The 19,431-nt window shown below is 50.7% G+C and overlaps 1 long non-coding RNA gene across 1 annotated transcript in view; it reads left to right on the forward strand.

Annotated features, from left to right (window-relative positions):
• LOC138567610 (uncharacterized) overlaps positions 1–19,200 on the forward strand; it is a 44,894-nt gene extending 25,694 nt beyond the window's left edge. The window contains exons 2-3 of the long non-coding RNA XR_011302256.1: positions 18,691–18,788; positions 19,113–19,200. This is a non-coding gene — a long non-coding RNA (uncharacterized lncRNA). The remainder of the gene's footprint in view (positions 1–18,690; positions 18,789–19,112) is intronic.
• Positions 19,201–19,431: the final 231 nt, after the last annotated feature.

Genomic DNA, 19,431 nt, shown 5'->3' on the forward strand with positions numbered 1-19,431 from the left:
CCTCCGCCCAGATCCACACCAATGTGCCCCCACCACATCCCTCCAGAGCCACACCAAGATGCCCGTCCCACTTCCCAACCCACACCTAAATGAACCATGCCACCCTCCAGACCCACTGAGCCCCATCTCTCCCTCCAGAAACACACCCATGTGCACCATCACTCTGCCCAGATCCACACCAATGTGCCCCCACCACCTTCGTCCAGAGCCACAGCAAGATGCCCCGTCCAACTTCCCAACCCACACCTAGATGACCCATGCCACCCTCCAGACCCAATGTGCCCCATCTCTCCCTCCAGAAACGCACCCATGTGCACCATCCCTCCGCCCAGATCCACACCAATGTGCCTCCACCACCTCCCTCCAGAGCCACACCAATGTGTCCCCACCATCTGCCTCCAGTGCAACACCAAGATGCCCCGTCCCACTTCCCAACCCACACCTAGATGACCCATGCCACCCTCCAGACCCACTGTGCCCCATCTCTCCCTCCAGAAACGCACCCATGTGCACCATCCATCCGCCCAGATCCACACCAATGTGCCCCCACCACCGCCCTCCAGAGCCACACCAAGAAGCCCCGTCCAACTTCCCAACCCACACCTAGTTGACCCATGCCACCATCCAGACCCACTGTGCCCCATCTCTCCGTCCAGAAACAAACCCATATGCACCATCCCTCTGACCAGATCCACACCAATGTACCCTCACCACCACCCTCCAGAGCCACACCAATGTTCCCCCACCACCTCCCTCCAGAGCCACATCAAGATGCCACGTCCAACTTCCCAACCCACACCTAGATGACCCATGCCACCCTCCATGCCCACTGTGCCCCATCTCTCCCTCCAGAAACACACTCATGTGAACCATCCTTCTGCCCAGATCCACACCAATGTGCCCCCACCACCTCCCTCCAGAGCCACACCAAGAAGCCCTGTCCCACTTCCCAACCCACACGTAGATGACCCATGCCACCCTCCACACCCACTGTGACCCATCTCTCCCTCCAGAAACACACTCATGTGCACCATCCCTCTGCCCAGATCCACACTGTGCCCACACGACCTCCTGCCAGAGCCACACCAAGATGCCCCATCCAACTTCCTAGCCCACACCTAGATGACCCATGCCACCCTCCAGACCCACTGTGACCCATCTCTCCCTCCAGAAACAAACCCATGTGCACCATCCCTCCACCCAGATCCACACAAATGTGCCCCCACCACCTCCCTCCAGAGCCACACCAATGTGCCCCCACCACCTCCCTCCAGAGCCACACCAAGATGCCCCGTCCAACTTCCCAACTCACACCTAGATGACCCATGCTACTCTCTCGGCCCACTCCCACTGTGCCCCATCTCTCCCTCCAGAAACACACCCATGTGCACCATCCCTCCGGCCAGATCCACACCAATTTGCCCCCACCACCTCCCTCCAGAGCCACACCAAGATGCCCCTTCCAACTTCCCAACCCACACCTAGATGACCCATGCCACCCTCCAGACCCAATGTGCCCCATCTCTCCCTCCAGAAACGCACCCATGTGCACCATCCCTCCGCCCAGATCCACACCAATGTGCCCCCACCACCTCCCTCCAGAGCCACACCAATGTGTCCCCACCATCTGCCTCCAGAGCAACACCAAGATGCCCCGTCCCACTTCCCAACCCACACCTAGATGACCCATGCCACCCTCCAGACCCACTGTGCCCCATCTCTCCCTCCAGAAACGCACCCATGTGCACCATCCATCCGCCCAGATCCACACCAATGTGCCCCCACCACCTCCCTCCAGAGCCACACCAAGATGCCCCGTCCCACTTCCCAACCCACACCTAAATGAACCATGCCACCCTCCAGACCCACTGTGCCCCATCTCTCCCTCCAGAAACACACCCATATGCACCATCCCTCCGCCCAGATCCACACCAATGTGCCTTCACCACCACCCTCCAGAGCCACACCAATGTGCCCCCACCACCTCCCTCCAGAGCCACACCAAGATGCCACATCCAACTTCACAACCCACACCTAGATGACCCATGCCACCCTCCAGACCCGCTGTGCCCCATCTCTCCCTCCAAAAACACACCCATGTGCCCCCACCACCTCCCTCCAGAGCCACACCAAGATGCCCTGTCCAACTTCCCAACCCACACCTAGATGACCCATGCCACCCTCCACATTCACTGTGCCCCATCTCTCCCTCCAGAAACACACCCATGTACACCATCCCTCCGCCCAGATCCACACCAATGTGCCCCCACCACCTCCCTCCAGAGTCACACCAAGATGCCCCATCCAACTTCCCAACCCACACCTAAATGACCCATGCCACCCTCCAGACCCACTGTGCCCCATCTCTCCCTCCAGAAACACACCCATATGCACCATCCCTCCGCCCAGATCCACACCAATGTCCCCTCACCACCACCCTTCAGAGCCACACCAATGTGCCCCCACCACCTCCCTCCAGAGCCACACCAAGATGCCACGGCCAACTTCACAACCCACACCTAGATGACCCATGCCACCCTCCAGACCCGCTGTGCCCTATCTCTCCCTCCAGAAACACACCTATGTGCCCCCACCACCTCCCTCCAGAGCTACACCAAGATGTCCCTTCCAACTTCCCAACCCACACCTAGATGACACATGCCACCCTCCAGAGCCACACCAATGTGCCCCCACCACCTCCCTCCAGAGCCACACCAATGTGCCCCCACCACCTCCCTCCAGAGCCACACCAAGATGCTGCATCCAACTTCCCAATCCACACCTAGATGACCCATACCACCCTCCAGGCACACTGTGCCCCATCTCTCCCTCCAGGAACACACCCATGTCTTCCATCCCTCCCCAGACCCACACCAATGTACCCCAACCGTTCCCCAAACCCACACCATTGTCCCTATCCCTCCCCAGACCCACACCACTATGTCCTTTCACTCCCTCCAGACCCACACCAATGTGCACCTTTCGCCAGATCAACACAAATGTGCCCCATCCCACCAGACCCACACCAGAATGCCCCTATGCAACCATTCATACCCCATCAAGATGCCCAATCCCTCCCTCTAGTCCAATACCATAATGCCCCATCCTCCCTCTAAATAGCAAGATGCCCCTTCCCCGTTGCAACAAATGCCTGGTGCCAATCCCGAATCGCACGCAGGTAGTCCTAGCCAACCTCCTCTAAAACCATCCATCCTAATAATCACACGCTCATGAAACATTAAATAACTCTATTAGCCCCCGTTGATCAGTTAAACACCATCATACACTGTTTCCCTGTTCCTTTTCTTAGCCCTCCATACCTTTCATGTTGAATAGATGAGCATGATTTTTTAGAATAAATGTAATTTCCCGCTCCCCTATCGAAATCGGGCGTCTTGCAGGAACGTTCACGGTATCCGGAAGAAAATGGCAATTGTATTTACAGCCAAGAGCACCCAGGTTGTTGCTGTTGCTGCTGTTCCTGCAACCTGGCAGCCAGAGCCGTAGAAACATTCCCGCCATCTCAATGAAAATGCCCAACCTAAACGCTACAAATAAAAGGCTGGCAGGGTCGCCAGAGAAAATGCCCACCCCATCCGCTGCAAGCAAAAGGCTGGCAGGGTCCGGTTGCACTTGCACCGGCAGCAAGAGCGTTCAGAATTGCCGCTCAGCCCCGGCCCGCTCACTGAACGTGCTCCGGAAGCGCTTCACTGGTACGGCCGGAATGACAGGGATGACATCAAAGTCACGTGAAGAAGAGGGGGCGGGCCGTTGCTATGGTCCTTTTCTCGGATGGGAACTAGTCGCTACCTCTCTGAAGTGTTTCGAAGCGCCAGGTATATTTAGGTGCTGGTGTGTAGAGGTAGAGATATCGCGAGACCTCCCGGTCACGCGAGATCTCATGCGCGGCCGGAAGTGCGGGCCCCGCGCGCCAAGCGCGATTCCAGCGGGAGAAAGCCACGGAGCAAGACGCGCTCCTGGGCGCTCCTCCCAAGTAGAGGCCTCTAAGCCACAAGAGAGACACTGAACACTTATGCCAGCTGAATCTCAGTTCAGGGACCCGTTGCCCATCATTGATTCATTTCTTGTATGTTGCAGAGTTGCTTTAGCGTCGCTGAAGAATAAAAAAGACACAACCTGCAATTGCACCGCCTCCTATCATTTATTGTGGGAATTATACAACATAATTGGCGACGAGGATCTCCACTAAAACCCGCGTGGAGCCAAGCAAGGAGCGACACCACCACTGCCCTTCCTGCAAACTCCAGGTAGGCCTGCCATTCCGTGGCCACAATGGCAACCCTTATTCATAACGTATGTGGAGGCCGTGGGCGGTGCGGGCTACTCTGCGGCGAGACGCAGGGCGATGTTACTAAATGCCCTGGGCGTCGAAGGACAGAGGGTGTTTGAGAGTCTCTCCCCGGAGCCGGTAGCCGGTGACAACGATGATGTATTCAAGGAGGCTGTAAGAAGGATTGTAAAAAGGTTTGCCAGTAAGGAGAATACCGTCCTGCACAGGATTCGGTTCTATAGCCGCAAACAGGAGGCGTCCGAACCCGTTGATGACTATGTCACCAAACTGCGCGAACTGGCGGCACTCTGCAGCTTTGGTAGCAACGCGGAGAGTCTCATCTGCGACATGCTGGCGGTCCACACCAACAGCAGAAAAGTTCAAGACAAGTTCATTTTAGAGAAGGAACTACAGCTGGAAAAAGCAATTGAAATAGCGAGATCAGTGGAGGAAACGGTAGGCAGAAGGAAAGAATTTGCGAGTGGCCACAGCCCTACCGAAGTACAAGCGGTGGCATTCTGCCCAAAGAAGGAGAGGCCAGTCCTCGATGCGAAAGAAGGAAAATGGGGGAAGAAAGAACTGTTGAAATGCCACAGGTGCACCAGCACGAAGCACCTAGCCTCCGATAGAGAGTGCCCAGCAAGAGACAAGGAGTCGTGTGTCGTTGGCGCAACAAGAAGATCACAAGTGTCAATGCTGAACACAACACAGAGAGGGATTCGTCCTCGGAAGATGAGGGGAGGCTTACAGTCATCATGGTAAACAGCTCACGGGCCAGAAGAGAAAAGCCCCATTGTGCAATCAAAATCAATGGACTGGAAACAAGAGTCATGGCTGATTCGGGGTCCGATCTCACCATAATACCCCTACGCACGTACAAAGAGATGATGGGTACAGAGATGGTCCAAGTACTCAGCACACGGCACAAGCCTACAGCTTTTGGTGGTGCGTCTGTAGACCTGTTGGGCTACATCAAAGGGAAAGTAGAGTTCAACGGAAGAGAGACCACCACTAAAGTTTACTTTAGTCAAGAAGGCCCAGCGGTATTAGGGTGGGACGACCAGGCGAAACTGAAAATCAAGCTGGACCCCAGCACAGAGGATCAGGTACTGTCAGTCAGTTGGAGGAGCGCACCAGAAGCGAAAAGTGATTACCCCAAACTATTTTCAGAAGAACCAGGACACATCAAGGGCTTTGTCCACAACATATTACTCAAAACCAATGCAGTCCCAGTCAAGCACAGAGTAAGGCCAGTACCGGCAACCGCAAGAGACACACTCAGAAGCCAATTGGACAGAATGAAGAACGATGGCGTCATCGAAGAAATTGAAGCTTCCGAGTGGCTGTGCCCAGTGGTACTTATAAAGAAACAGAACTCACAAGAGCTAAGAGTATGCATTGATCTCCGCAGCCTAAACGTGGAAGTTATTGCAGACAGCTACCCACTGCCGAGCATCAATGAGTTAATCCTCATGATGAAGGAAGCCAAAGTATTCTCGAAACTGGACATGAGGAACGCCTACCATCAAATACAACTGCACAAGGTGTCCAAGCCAGTCACTGCTTTCATCACCCCGTTTGGCACGTACCAGTTCACCAAGATGCCATTTGGTTTATCATTCGCTGCCTCGGTGTTTCAACGCATGATGGATGCTCTACTGCGGAACGTCAGGAATGTGGCCTACTTCCAGGATGACATTCTTGTCTATGCAAAAGATGAACAGACGCACAACGTCACATTGAAAATAGTCCTCACCAAACTACAAGAAGCGGGAGTGAGATTAAGGTACAAAAAATGCGTGTTCAAAGCAAAAGAAGTTGAGTATTTGGGGTATAAGATATCAGAGAAAGGTATAAGCCCCAAGCAAAACTTACTGCAAGCCATAATTAAAGCTCCTGAACCCACCAACAAAGACGAAGTGAGGTAATTTCTCGGGTTGGCGGAGTACTATGCAAAATTCATCCCCAAATTCTCGGAAACCTCAGCGCCGCTCCGAGAGCTCCTCAAAAAAGGGTCAGAGTACACGTGGCAAGAAGCTCAGAAGAAAGCGGTGGAAAGCATAAAACGACACATAGTTGAAGCGCCATGCTTGCAACCATTGAACCCAGAGTGAAGCACAGTCATCACTACAGACGCCAGTGCATATGGATTAGTGGCTGTCCTCACTCAGAAGAAGGGCGACACGGAACATGTGGTAGCATTTGCCTCGAAAGCCCTGTCGTCAGCTGAACAAAACTACTCCACCATAGAGAAGGAGATGCTAGCGTGTGCGTGGGCCGTGGAACATTTCAGGACATATGTGTGGGGCACAAAGTTCAAGCTGGTTACCGACCACAAGCCCCTCATCCACATGCTCAGCCCAGGTGGCACCAAAGTGTCAACGCCCAGATTAGCACGCATAGCAGCAAAACTGCAGGAATACCCCTTCGAGGTCCAACACATCTCTGGATGGAAGAATTCGCAGGCGGACTGCATGTCAGGATTGCCAGAGGGCAAGGACAATGCCACCACCTTCTTACAAGAGGAATGCATTGTAGCATCCATTACAGATCTCAAAGCGCCCGACTACCTGGAACTCAGTGAAAAACACTGGATGGAAGAAGACGGGAAGGATCCTACCATGGTGAGAATCAGAGAATGGATCAAAAACGGATGGCCGGATGAAAGGGCAGTGACAGAAGGCATGAGACCTTATTGGAAGGTGGCAGATGAGATCTCAGAAGCCGACGGCATAATTATGAAAACCGATCAGGTAATCCCGCCCACAGGCATGAGGAAAATCATTCTGTGCAGGGCCCATGCGGGCCACCTGGGGAACACCATGACACGTCGCAGAGTGAGAGAAGCCTACTGGTGGCCGTCCATGGACCAGGAGATCCGCACCATGATTGAGAGATGCCATGAGTGTCCCAACAGTGACAAGCGCCTGAAGATCAGACAGGCACCCATGATTCCCATAGAAACCCCAGAAGCGGTGTGGTTAAAAGTAGGTCTAGACTTTATAGGACCCTTGGAGGCGATGGCGCCGGAACATCGGTACGGCATAGTACTAGTGGACTACTTATCGAAGTGGGTCGAGGCCGAGTTTGCTCCCAACATTACGACCGCAACAGTAATAGAGGTCCTCACGGCCATTTTCCAGAGGGAAGGGCTCCCCAATGAGTTAGTAACAGACAACGGAGTACAACTCATATCCAGAGACATGGAACTGTTCCTGAGGAAGCATAACATTCACCAGAAGAAAGCAGCACTCTATCATCCCCAAACAAATGGGCTCGTCGAGAGGGGCAACAGGTTTAAGGGAGCCATCCATTTAGCGACTGCTTCAGGAATGGATCCCCTCAAAACGACAAAAGAGGCCATCGCAGCCCACAGACTGACTCCCAACGGGATCACCCAAATTTCCCCTTTTCGCATGTTGAGAGGGAGGAGGGCAGCATCCACGCTGGTGCCGCCATGGTTGGCCAGAGTAAGAGAAGACGAAGAAGTAGACATGTCGGAAGTGGTGTGGAGAATAGAGAACAGTAAGGCACGCATGAAAAGGTGGAGCGACAGAAGAAGAAGGACCAATCAAGGGTCAGAGGTAAAAGAAGGAGATTGGATCAAAATAAGGTTACCGACCAAGGATCAAATCACGGGCTCACGGTTCAGCAGACCTGTGAAGGTGATTCACCGAGGAGCCAACCATGTCCGTACCGAAGATGGGCGCACATGGAACATGGAAAGAGTAGCCATGTTTGAAAAGAGGCAAGAGAGAGAAAAGATCTTTGAAAGGTCTGAAGCTGAAGGAGTAACGGACAATGAGAGAAGGGAAGAACGAGAGCCGGAGACAGACGGAAGAGAAGTTGAAGGAAATGAGTTTGAAGCGGATGCACCCGCAGTTGAGCAAGAAACTGTCCAGCAGGACAGGTGCAGTGAGAGAGGCGATCGTCCGCGAAGGGAACACAGAAGACCGGTGAGATAGAATGACTATGCCTTGCAATTAACTGCCTTTGCATTATCAGAGGGAGGTGTGTAGAGATCTCGTGCGCGGCCAGAAGTGAGGGCCCTGCGCGCCAAGCTCGATTCCAGCGGGAGAAAGCCACGGAGCAAGACGCGCTCCTGGGCGCTCCTCCCAAGAAGAGGCCTCTAAGCCACAAGGGAGACTATGAACACTTATTCCAGCTGAATCTCAGTTCAGGGGCCTGTTGCCCATCACTGATTCATTTCATGTATGTTGCAGAGTTGCTTTAGCGTCGCTGAAGAATAAAAAAGACACAACTTGCAATTGCACTGCCTCCTATCATTTATTGTGGGAATTATACAACATGGTGTTTTTTTTCTTCCTATTTTTATTTTGGTTGCAGCAACAGCCATACCTGCCTAAATTTGAAAATCAAAAACCGTGAGATGTATGCCACGCCCACAGCCACACAAGACTCCGCCCACACAACTTGCCTACGTCAAAAACGTAAACTGGGTTGTTGTAGGGGCTGTCATTAGGAACACGTTTGCAGTTTACAGTGGATGCAATACATTTGATTCAATTGGCTATTCATAAACACCCAAATTGCTTAGGAGGAATGTCATTCGCCTGCCATGTAATCAATACACACACAAAACCAGGAGAGATTATTTTCTTCTAATAGTTTTTTGGAAAACGTTAACATTGTGGTGTCTTTACCTCATAGTTGATAAGAGGGACAGTCCTCTTTCTGTTGTCACTGTTTAGTGGGCTGCGCCCCACGTGGTAGGAAGGGGTGGGGTTACCGCGCAAGCGGCAGTTCGGGTTTGAGACAAATAAAGATAAGAGGTGTTGCACCCCAGCTCCCGAGTCGGCCCCATCATTGAGTGAGTGTGGTGCTGACTGGCAGCGTAAGGAGGTCCACCTGTGGGACACCACATTGGCGACGAGGCGGACACGTGCCCCGCCGTGCCCGCCACCTCAGATCCTAAGCGCTCGTGGTGTGTGGACAAGCGCCACCGAAGCCACGGGTTCTCCTCACGTTTGAGAAAACCCAGAGGACTGGGAGAAAACATCCCCATGCACGTGCTAGAGGCCGCCACTGAGAGCGGATGCACCCTAAGCTATCGGTCAGCCATAGAGATGGGACTCATTCACATATTATACCGCCTCATGGTGCACAAATACATAGATCCAACGGCAAGCATCGAACAAGTCTTCCCAACACTGTTCAAAGGCCTCGGGAAACTGAAGGGCAAACAAATTGAACTTCACATTGACGCCCGCGTCACACCAGTGGCACAACATTACAGGGGCATCCCCATTAACATTCAACAGCAAGTTGAAAATGAACTGACCAAACTACTCGAAGCAGACATCATTGAGCCAGCGGAAGGCCCCACACCATGGCAGCCTAACCAAACCATGTGCCTAAGAGGGACTCCTCCGACATCCGGATATGTGTAGATATGAGGAGACCCAATGAAGCTATCTTAAGAGAACGACATCAAGCTCCTCGAATAACGGACATGGTGCACCTCTTAAATGGAGCGACCATATTCTCCAAATTGGACCTAAACAAAGGCTACCATCAGCTGGAGCTCAGCAAGAACTCCAGATACATAACAACTTTTGCCACTCATCTAGGTTTATTCCGCTACAAGCAACTTAGTTTTGGAGTATCTTCAGCGGCAGAAATCTTTCAAGCAGAAATTCACAATGTCATCAAACACGTGCCCAACTGCTTGAACTACAGCGATGACATCCTAGTCTTCGGTCAGACTCAGGAACAGCATGACGACACGCTAAGGAGAGTCTGCATGGCGCTAGAAGAAGCCCAGCTAACACTCAACAAAGAGAAGTGTGAATTCCGCAAGAAGACACTCAGATTCTTTGGACACATATTTTCGGAGAGAGGCATGACGCCAGACCCCGAAAAAGTTAGCGCACTCCGTGAAGCTGAACCGCCCACAACGACCTCAGACCTCAGATCATTCTTAGGACTTGTCAGCTATTGCACCAGATACATACGAGATTTTGCGTCCATCAGCGAAACTCTTAGAGCCCTCACCAAACTTAACAATGAGTTTGCCTGGTCGCCCAAGTGCCAAGAAGCATTTCAGATCATTAAAGACGGCATCTCCGACGCCCGAAACATGGCATATTTTGACCCCAAGAAGACCACAGAACTCATCGTTGATGCCAGTCCCGTAGGATTAGGTGCCATTCTTACGCAATTGGACGACAAAGAGGGAGGGGAGAAGCACATAGTATCCTACGCCAGTCGAAGCCTCTCTAAAACTGAACAAGCCTACTCTCAAGCAGAGAAGGAAGGACTGGCGGTCGTCTGGGCCTGCGAGCATTTTCATCTTTTCTTATACGGAAAACCTTTCATAGTTGTGACAGACCACCAGGCACTCACCTTTATCTATGGAAACCCGCAAGCAAAAATGCCGCCAAGAATAGCCAGGTGGGCACTTAGATTGCAAGACTATCAATTCACGATTATACACCGGCCAGGAAGGAACAAAACCCAGCGGACTTCCTTTCCCGTCACCCAAGAGAGAAGAGCTGACCGGAACAATCCATTGCCGACCAATATATAAGATACGTCATACACGTCAGCACACCACAAGGACTGGACATGGATCAAATAACAAGGGAGTCCAACACAGACCAAGGAATACAGACCATCCTACGATGCCTAGAAACAGGACGATGGAAGCAAGCAAAACAAATCCGTGAAGCAATGAATGATGGCACCAAACAAGACATCACATGCCTATTAGCTGTAAAAAAAGAACTCGCAAAGACAGAGGAAGGACTACTACTGAAAGGAACAAAAATAGTGATCCTGAGAAGCTTGCGACATAAGGTGCTAGAACTAGCACACGAAGGACACAGGGGAATTGTGTCCACAAAGAGGATGCTAAGACAAAGACTTTGGTTTCCCCAACTAGACACAGCCGTGGAAGAACTACTCCAGAACTGTCCCACCTGTGCCATCATGAAATCACACACGACCCTGAACCGCTAAACATGACTGCGCTACCTGAAGGAGCATGGAAAAAATAGCCATCGACCATTTTGGGCCTATGGAAGGGGGTGAATACATCTTGGTAGCTGTGGACGAATACTCAAGGTATCCTGACCTGCAGATAGTTCCATCCACCTCCGCACATCACACCATCCCAGCACTGGATCGAATGTTTGCAATTTACAGTATACCCAAAGTAGTTAAATCCGACAACGGACCGCCCTTCACGGGACAAGACTTCCAGAGATTCGCAGAATACATGGGTTTTCGTCACCGGAAAGTAACACCTTTGTGGCCTCAGGCAAACGGTACAGTAGAAAGGTCCATGAGCAACATCAAGCGCACGACACAATGGAGAAACCATCAAGAAATTGCTGTACCAACTCATGCGAGACTACAGGAACACCCCTCATAGCACCACTGGGAAGTCACCATCAGAAGTGATGTTCGGACGAATGATCAGAACGTGGCTACCTCATGCGGCTGCCAATGAAGACCAATACGAGGACGATGCTCAAATGAGGATGAGAGACACTGTCATGAAAGAAAGCATGAAACAGGCTGCTGACACCATTCGCAGGGCCAAGGGAAGCGACCTGGTACCTGGGTACCTGGTAGTGGTCCGGCAACCTCAACAGCGCAAAAACGTAGCTCCTTTCAATGAAGAGCCACTCATCATTGTCAAGAAAAAAGGATCAATCATCACCGCGGAGGGGGACCGTCGGTCCATAACGAGAAACTCCTCTCACTTCAAGAGGATGCCTAGCATCCAGCACGCAAATAACACAAGCATGAATGACACTCTCTCTCAGCGAGACGCTCCCTATGAGGGAGACAGGGAGGACTCTGAAAATGACCTGGCCCCTGAGCCATGGGCAGGGCCCTCGGCAGGAGTGGACTTTCGACCGCAGAGAATAAGGAGGAAACCTCATCGCCTCATCGAAGAAATAGATTGAGGGCGTAACTAATTGTTTAGTGACGGGAGGGTGTGGTGTCGTTACCTCATAGTTGATAAGAGGGACAGTCCTCTTTCTGTTGTCACTGTTTAGTGGGCAGCGCCCCACGTGGTGGGAAGGGGGGGGGTTACCCGCGCAAGCGGCAGTTCGGGTTTGAGACGAATAAAGATAAGAGGTGTTGCACCCCAGCTCCCGCGTCGGCCCATCATTGAGTGAGTGTGAGTGCTGACTGGCAGCGTAAGGAGGTCCACCTGTGGGACACCACAAACATGTGTGCATGTTTTAAACTCCAAGAACCAATGCAAAGGTTTTCCCTGGAACTTGCAGTACTGAAATTAGACATTTCAAATCAGTTGTTTGTTGTTTTTCATTTAGTGCACTGGTGAGGTGTCAAGCCTGCAAACCTGACTGCTGTGGTTCAATCCATGAGGTCGACTTTAATTCATGATTTCAAAGAGGACCTTCAATGGTTCTCACTTTAGCTGGGGGGGACGGAGTCCACCCTCTGAAAAAAGTGAGTCCACCCACGTGTATCCTCGGCTTGATCCCTGGGCAAACTGGCCAAAAAGAATGAAAGCTTAAGCAAAATAAATGATGCAGTAATACTGCTTTCAATGACACGGATTGAAAGCAGTGTTCAATGTTTACTTTGCTCCAGTCTGCATTCTTTTTGGTCCCGTCCACACCTCCACCCGATTGGCTACCAGCGACAGTCCTTTGCAGCCAATCGGATGGAGGATTGGATGGGACCCGGAAACTGCAGCGAAAAGCCTGGAGAAGAGGCCAAAAACCTGAAGGCTCGTATGGCAACAGCGGATCTATGTGTGTCTTCTTGGCTGGTATTATCCCCATCCCCGGCACCCCACGCTCCTGAACCGAAGTGATTTATTGCTGTGCCGTGCATGCCAAGGGAATTTCAGATTCGGTTTGCAGCAGCAAGTCGGATTATACGCTATCTTTCTTCACCTTTATCTGCGCAACACGGCTTTTACTGTTAAAACAGCAATGAGCTCACCAAGTTGGAAACTATCCCATTTTTACCAGAGCCCCATGCTTGCTTCTTTTTCCGCACTGCTACGACGGCATGAAGTTCCCTTGGCATGCTTTCTGTAAATTTACTGCCTTTATGAGGTGAGGGGTTCTGATTTGAGCATTGCAGGGAGATGTGCCTAACTTTACCGCTCAGTGCTGCTAGGCAGTGCATTGAGCTGTGCTGACCAGAGACTGCTTGTACCACAAGATGTCTTTCTTTATCCCCTGAGTGCGTTTCTTACGTTGTCTGTCTTTATAGGACAGGGTTCCTTAATTTCTCTGCATTGTCTCACTGACTAGGCGCCGGCATGTTCATGTATACTATGCTAGTATACAGTGAAATTACAAATTCCTGCATAGTCTTGCCAGCAAGATAACACCAATTGAGTATTTCGCCTTAAAAATAGCCCTACTTTAGGCAGAGGTCTTCAATGATATGCCATTTATAATGCGCCTATACACAAGTGTTTCTAGGCGTGCCAAGGAAAGGGGGGAAACAGATTGAGGACAAAAACAACGATCTTACTAGACCTAGTGACATTCAGATTGCGTAAGTACAGGTGAACGCCGGGAGTGGTGGGAAGTTGGACAAGTGCAGGACAAAGGAACAGGGAACAACAAGTAGTGCAGCAAATGGATGGTAAGTGCAGGTGTTCAGAAGTGCAGACAACAAGTGTCTAGTAAGTGCAGGGGAGGTGACTGTAGGGATACAGATAAGACCACAAGTGCAGGGGGTACCAAGAGAATCAGAGCTCGGGAGATAGTGAGCTTCTGGGGGGAATGTGAGGAAGGCAAGAATACCTCTGACAATGTGCAGCTGGTAGTTTGACTTCTTAGAGACGTCAGAGATGTGAGGAGAGAAGGAGAGTGTGGAGTCAAAGATGATCCGAACTTCCTAGCCTCACAGGTGGGAGCAGGAAGAGGGCCAAGGGCGGCTGGCCAGAGAGTGACAGGAATGGAACGTGCACATGTGCCGATGAGGAGGATCTTAGTCTTACTCGTATTAAGTCAGAGATCATTGGCAGCACACCACTCCTGGATTCAAGACAGACAATCCAGGACGAGAGAGGGAGAAGAGGCGGCAGAGGGGAGCCTGAAACCGATCTGAGTGTCATCCGCATAGCACTAAAAGTTGAAGCAGAGAGCAGCAATGCAGTGGGCGAGAGATTCCAGGTATTGGTTAAAGAGCCAGGGAGAAAGGTTAGACCCCTGGGGAACACCACAGATTGATTGAGGAGAGGAAGGGGCCAAATTGTACCTGGGAGGGTCGGTCCAAGAGGAAAGAAGTCAGCCAGGACAGAGCCTGATCAGTGATACCCAGGTTATCACAGAGCCGGTTGAGCAGGATGCCATGGTTGACCATGTCAAAGGCAGAAAAGAGATCAAGTAAGATGAGGACAGAGGGGTGATTAGCATCAAGGTTAGAGAGCAGGTCTTCACGGATGTTCAGGAGAGCAGTTTCCGTGTTTCTGGCTGCTCTGAAGTCACACTGGTATTCATGGAGACAACCAACAGATTCAGTGTGAAGATTAAGCTGGGAGATGGCCAAGGAAAGGTGTGATGGAGATCAGGCGATAGTTAGGTGGGCAAGAGGGGTCAGCTGAGGGTTTCTTGAGAAGAGGGTGCACAAAAGAGCACTTCAGGGGGGAAGGAAACTTTCCAGTGGGGAAAGAGTGATTGCAGAAGTCGGCCAAGAATGGAGCAAGGGCGTCAATGTGGTCCTTGCTGGTTTTGAAAGAACAGGGGAGAACCTGTTTTGACGAGACTTTCATAGATCGGACTTGTCTAGAAACCTTGTCAGGGGTGAACAGAGGAAAGGCAGAGAAGGGAGGAGGAGAGGTGGCCACAGGGAGGCCGGAGGTAGAGGAGAGAGTGGAGGGAGAAGGAGGAGATGACAAGAGGGTGGACAGGATGTGCAGGGTTTTTGAGAAGAAGTGGGAAGCCAGGGCCGTGCAGACGGTATGCGAGGGGACAGGAGAAGTACAGACTGCAGCAAGATTGGCCAGCTCCTTGCAGATTATAAAAAGTTCGGCCGAGTTGTTAGGTGCCGCAGAGACGCCGGCTTGGATGTGAGCTCTCTTCTTAGTGAGGACAGAGAGTCAGTATTGCCTTTGGAGCAGGCAGCAGGCCAGTTTTTTAGAGGATGCACAAGATGCCCATTGTTTCTTCTCAGTCACCCTACACTTGCGTTTAAGGGAGACGAGGTCTAAGGGGTACCAGGAGTGGCACTTGGCTTCCTCATGCCGGGGGCAAGTACATCAAGAGTATCAGAGTATCAGAGATAGCAGAGTGGAGCATGGAAAGGGCTGTGTCAGGATGCGAGTCAGCCAGAGGTGCAGGAGGGGGAGAGAAAGTGGTGGCGAAAGCCTCAACTGACACACGCTACATGGGTCGGATGACCAAGAAGGTGGATGCCAGTGTGGGGGTAGGCTCGGCCTGAGGGGTAGAGAGTGAGAGAGATGAGAGGAGAAAGTGGTCTCTCTAGGAGAGAAGAGTAGTGAGAGGGTTAGAGAGGGGGAGGTCTGAGGAGATCATAACATCCAGAGTGTGCCCTGCAGAGTGAGTCGGGCCAGAGGGAAGAATAGAGAGAGAGTCGCAGAGGTTGCAAAAGAGTCCAGTGGAGGGACAGGAAGCATCCAGGTGGATGTTGAAGTCTCCAAGGAGGAGGAGTTGAGTGGTCGAGGCCAGTGGGGGAGGAGGAGAGGTCTGCCCACTCGGAGATGAAGGACGTGATCTGGCCAGTTTGCCAGTAGATAGTAGCCATAGTGGGAGAGTGGCCAGGAGAGAGAGAGAGAGCCTGAAGACAAGGCATTCAAAGGCCTGCATAGGAATGATAGAGGTAGTTATCCACTCCGGGAAGATCAAGTCTACACCCCCACAGGTACGTTGGATCGGGGCACGCAAAGGATCTTGTAGCCATCAGAGAGAAGAGTGTTAAAGCCTGTGACAGAGCTGGTGGTCAACCATATCTCGGTGAGACCAATGACATCCAGGTTGAGTTCTTCCAGTAGACGGCAGGAATGTTTGACGGCTGAGCGAGAGTTGAGAATGGCAATGTGGAGAAGGATGCAACCCTTGAAATACTTCCGGGGATGGGTACAAATTAGAGGTACACCCTGCTGAAGTGTAGAAGGAGCCGGGGGGGGCAGAAGAGGAGGGAGGAGAAGGCAAGGTAGCCAAGGAGGAGGGTGCATGATCAATCTGTGGGGCGCGTGTTCCAGAATGGTGAGAAAAGAGAAAATACTTTTTTTTGCCTCCCTTAACTTTGTATGACGAGCCACTGCCCTACCCACCCCCATGCACAGTCAGTGCGACATGATGGGGCGTAGCCATGAAACAGGAAATAAACATAGCCTGGACGTGAGCTTTCCTGCATTTGGATTGTGCGTCCAGGCTGCGTTGTTGCTTCCTGCTAGTGCCGCCTGCGTCTTCTTGCCTGGGAAGGGATGTCGCTTCTCGGCTCAGCCCCCCCACACCACAGTTGGAGGGGGTGCCGCGAAGGAAGCGTTTCAGGCCTTTCCCAGTCCCTCTCCCCTGTGGACCCCCGAAGGCAAACGAGTGGGGAGAGGAGGCAAGCAGGGGGGCCGGATCACTGTGATGCTGGTCCCCCTGCGCCCCTCTCCCTCTGTGCATCCACCTTGGGGGCCACAGGGAGAGGAGGCGAGCGGGGATGGAAGCACGCATTGCTGGTGTTGTAGGAGATCCGGCTCCGCCGTGGCAGATTGCTGGGCTCCAGAAATCTGCTCTGGGGGAGCCAGATATCATATAACAACGGCCCCAGATCTTGGGACCCGGCCTTCCTCAGCCATGACCAGGCTTTACCAAGCCCCCAGCTTCGCAGCGGGAAGCTGGGGGATTGGTAACCTAATCTTTGTGGTTCTCTTTTCCTCAGCCCTCATTCGCACATTTCCGGGTTCTATTTGCTCATTCTGTTTGTTTGCTTATGGCATGAAAGGGACACCACGGGAATCAATGGGCCATGAACATCACTGTGGCCTGGGGGGGTCAGGATCTCTGTTGAAAGCAGGCATTCTTCATACTGGACACATTATTGTTGTTCACATGTGCATTTTACACGTTCATAGGAAAAAAGTCATTTCCAAACTCAAAAATGCTGCTGAAACTTGCGCTCACTAGTTTTCTTTGAGATGTTTTCTTTTTTGTCGATGCACCACACCAATACTGTGTAATTTGTGTGCCCCTTGCTTTGTGTTTTATGACAGGTTATATTTATAAAGATGGTATGTTTATCAAACTGCTTAATGACAAATAAATGCTTCCATTTTGCTGAGAGCAGTTATTAGGAAATTAAACTGGGTTCATGGGTGCTAACTTTTGGTTTTCAATACAGAGACAGAAATACCCCAACCCATTGCCCAGCCCAACCCATCCCTTGGCCAAACACATTTTATAGCACTTCCTTTTTTATAAGTAATTGCAAAAAGTAATTTGATTAATAATTTTTGCATATCTGTCCTTGAAAATTGTCTAAATCTATTATCTGCCAATATTGTAAGTAAGCTTCTCACTGTTTCGCCACTATTGTAACTACCAACTATTTATGTAACCAAAGACCAATGTATGTAAACTAAATCACGCATACTTACAACCACATGTAACAGCGCCTCGATGCCTTTGGGCTGTAGTGCGCCCTGCAAATGCAAATAAATCAAATAAATAAATGTTTTTTTTGTTTTTATTGTTTTGGTTAAATTCAACCTTAAACACATTAAAAGAAACAACAACAATACATCTGCATATGCAACGGTCCGTGAACCTGCTGAGCTACCCCTGTAGCCATCTACTATAGAGCGACTCTATGCATCCTTTAATGTACTAAAATCACTGCATTACCACCAGTACTTTGGGTGCACCACTGCCATTTAAGTGATTTAAAAAGTGGAATTCATGTATATCTTCCTGCTGTTGCACCATATGTTGCAGCCAGGGGGCCCACATGTCTGGCATGGCAGCTGTGGTAGAGTCTGCTGCTACTTCAGCACTGTCACCGAATTGCAGTAAAAGCTAAATGAAAGTTAAGCTTGGTGGGATAAGCACTACCGTGTCGGATTCTATTTAAGATATGTAGATGAATGATTGGAATGCCAGCAGGCTGAACTTCTCAACCATTCTAGGCGGGGAATAGAAAGGGTAAAATATTACAAGCTGATGCTCTTTCTCTCGCTGTATCATTTTTTGTCTCTGTGACTGAGTATGAGTCATGTTTTCAGGTATGTGCTCGCTGTTCTGTCTGCCAGCTGGGGTGCAATGACCTATATGGAACTTTGGAGATTTCCCAGTAGGACCCTGCACCCTAGGTCCCTTTTGTGTGCGGGAGAGGATGTGCCCTGACTGGCAAAGTGCGCAAATATTGGTTCGGTTAATCTGGTACGTCTATAATATATTTTATTGTACTTTTTCAATTGAAAGAACACAAGTTGGCTCTATCATCCCATCTTGGACAGCAAAGTCCCCAACAGCTATGGCATCATCAAAAATCCTGACATCTGTAGTAGGACTTGACAACGGTAAGAATACCTTTTTTTCAAACAACTGTATTTTGCTGTGGGTGATGGTGGGGCAATTTTAAAGGTATAGTTAGGAGTCACAATCGGGAATATCAAACCTATTTTTGAGGCTGTTCCATTCTCATATCCAGTTTGGAGCGGTACTGAAATTTCACGTCTCATGTGGGAGTTGCATTAACAGTGCACTGTGTACTCTCTCCTGGTTTCCCACCGTTAGGTCCTGGGCCTAACACCAAAGAGCTTGTTTTAACCCTTTCTCATCTAATCTTAATTTTGAAGTACCAGGTAGACCCATGTATCCTTGACTAACTGTTTTCATTGCAGCAGCATCGCTCCAAGCGTCGTTGTGTCAACCTAACCACCTGTGTCCCAGCAAGAAAAATTCAGTGAAGCACTTGACTCAGTCACGCAGGCAGGTACCATTTGTTGAGTAGAAATGTTGAAGGTTTATTTGTATTTTGTATTTATTTGTATTTATTTTATTTATAAACAACACCAGGCCCAAGGGCAACTGGGCGCATCACTTAGGTTACAGCATGGTATAAGTAGACAGAGCATTACAGTAAGTTACAACTATATACATACACCTAAGGTACAGGATAAACAGTAACATTTTACATAAAGGTGAGGCTGGCGGCTATCG

This window comes from Ambystoma mexicanum, chromosome 1p (genome assembly GCF_040938575.1).
Source record: "Ambystoma mexicanum isolate Mex_15411 chromosome 1p, UKY_AmexF1_1, whole genome shotgun sequence".
Lineage (NCBI taxonomy): Eukaryota > Metazoa > Chordata > Amphibia > Caudata > Ambystomatidae > Ambystoma > Ambystoma mexicanum.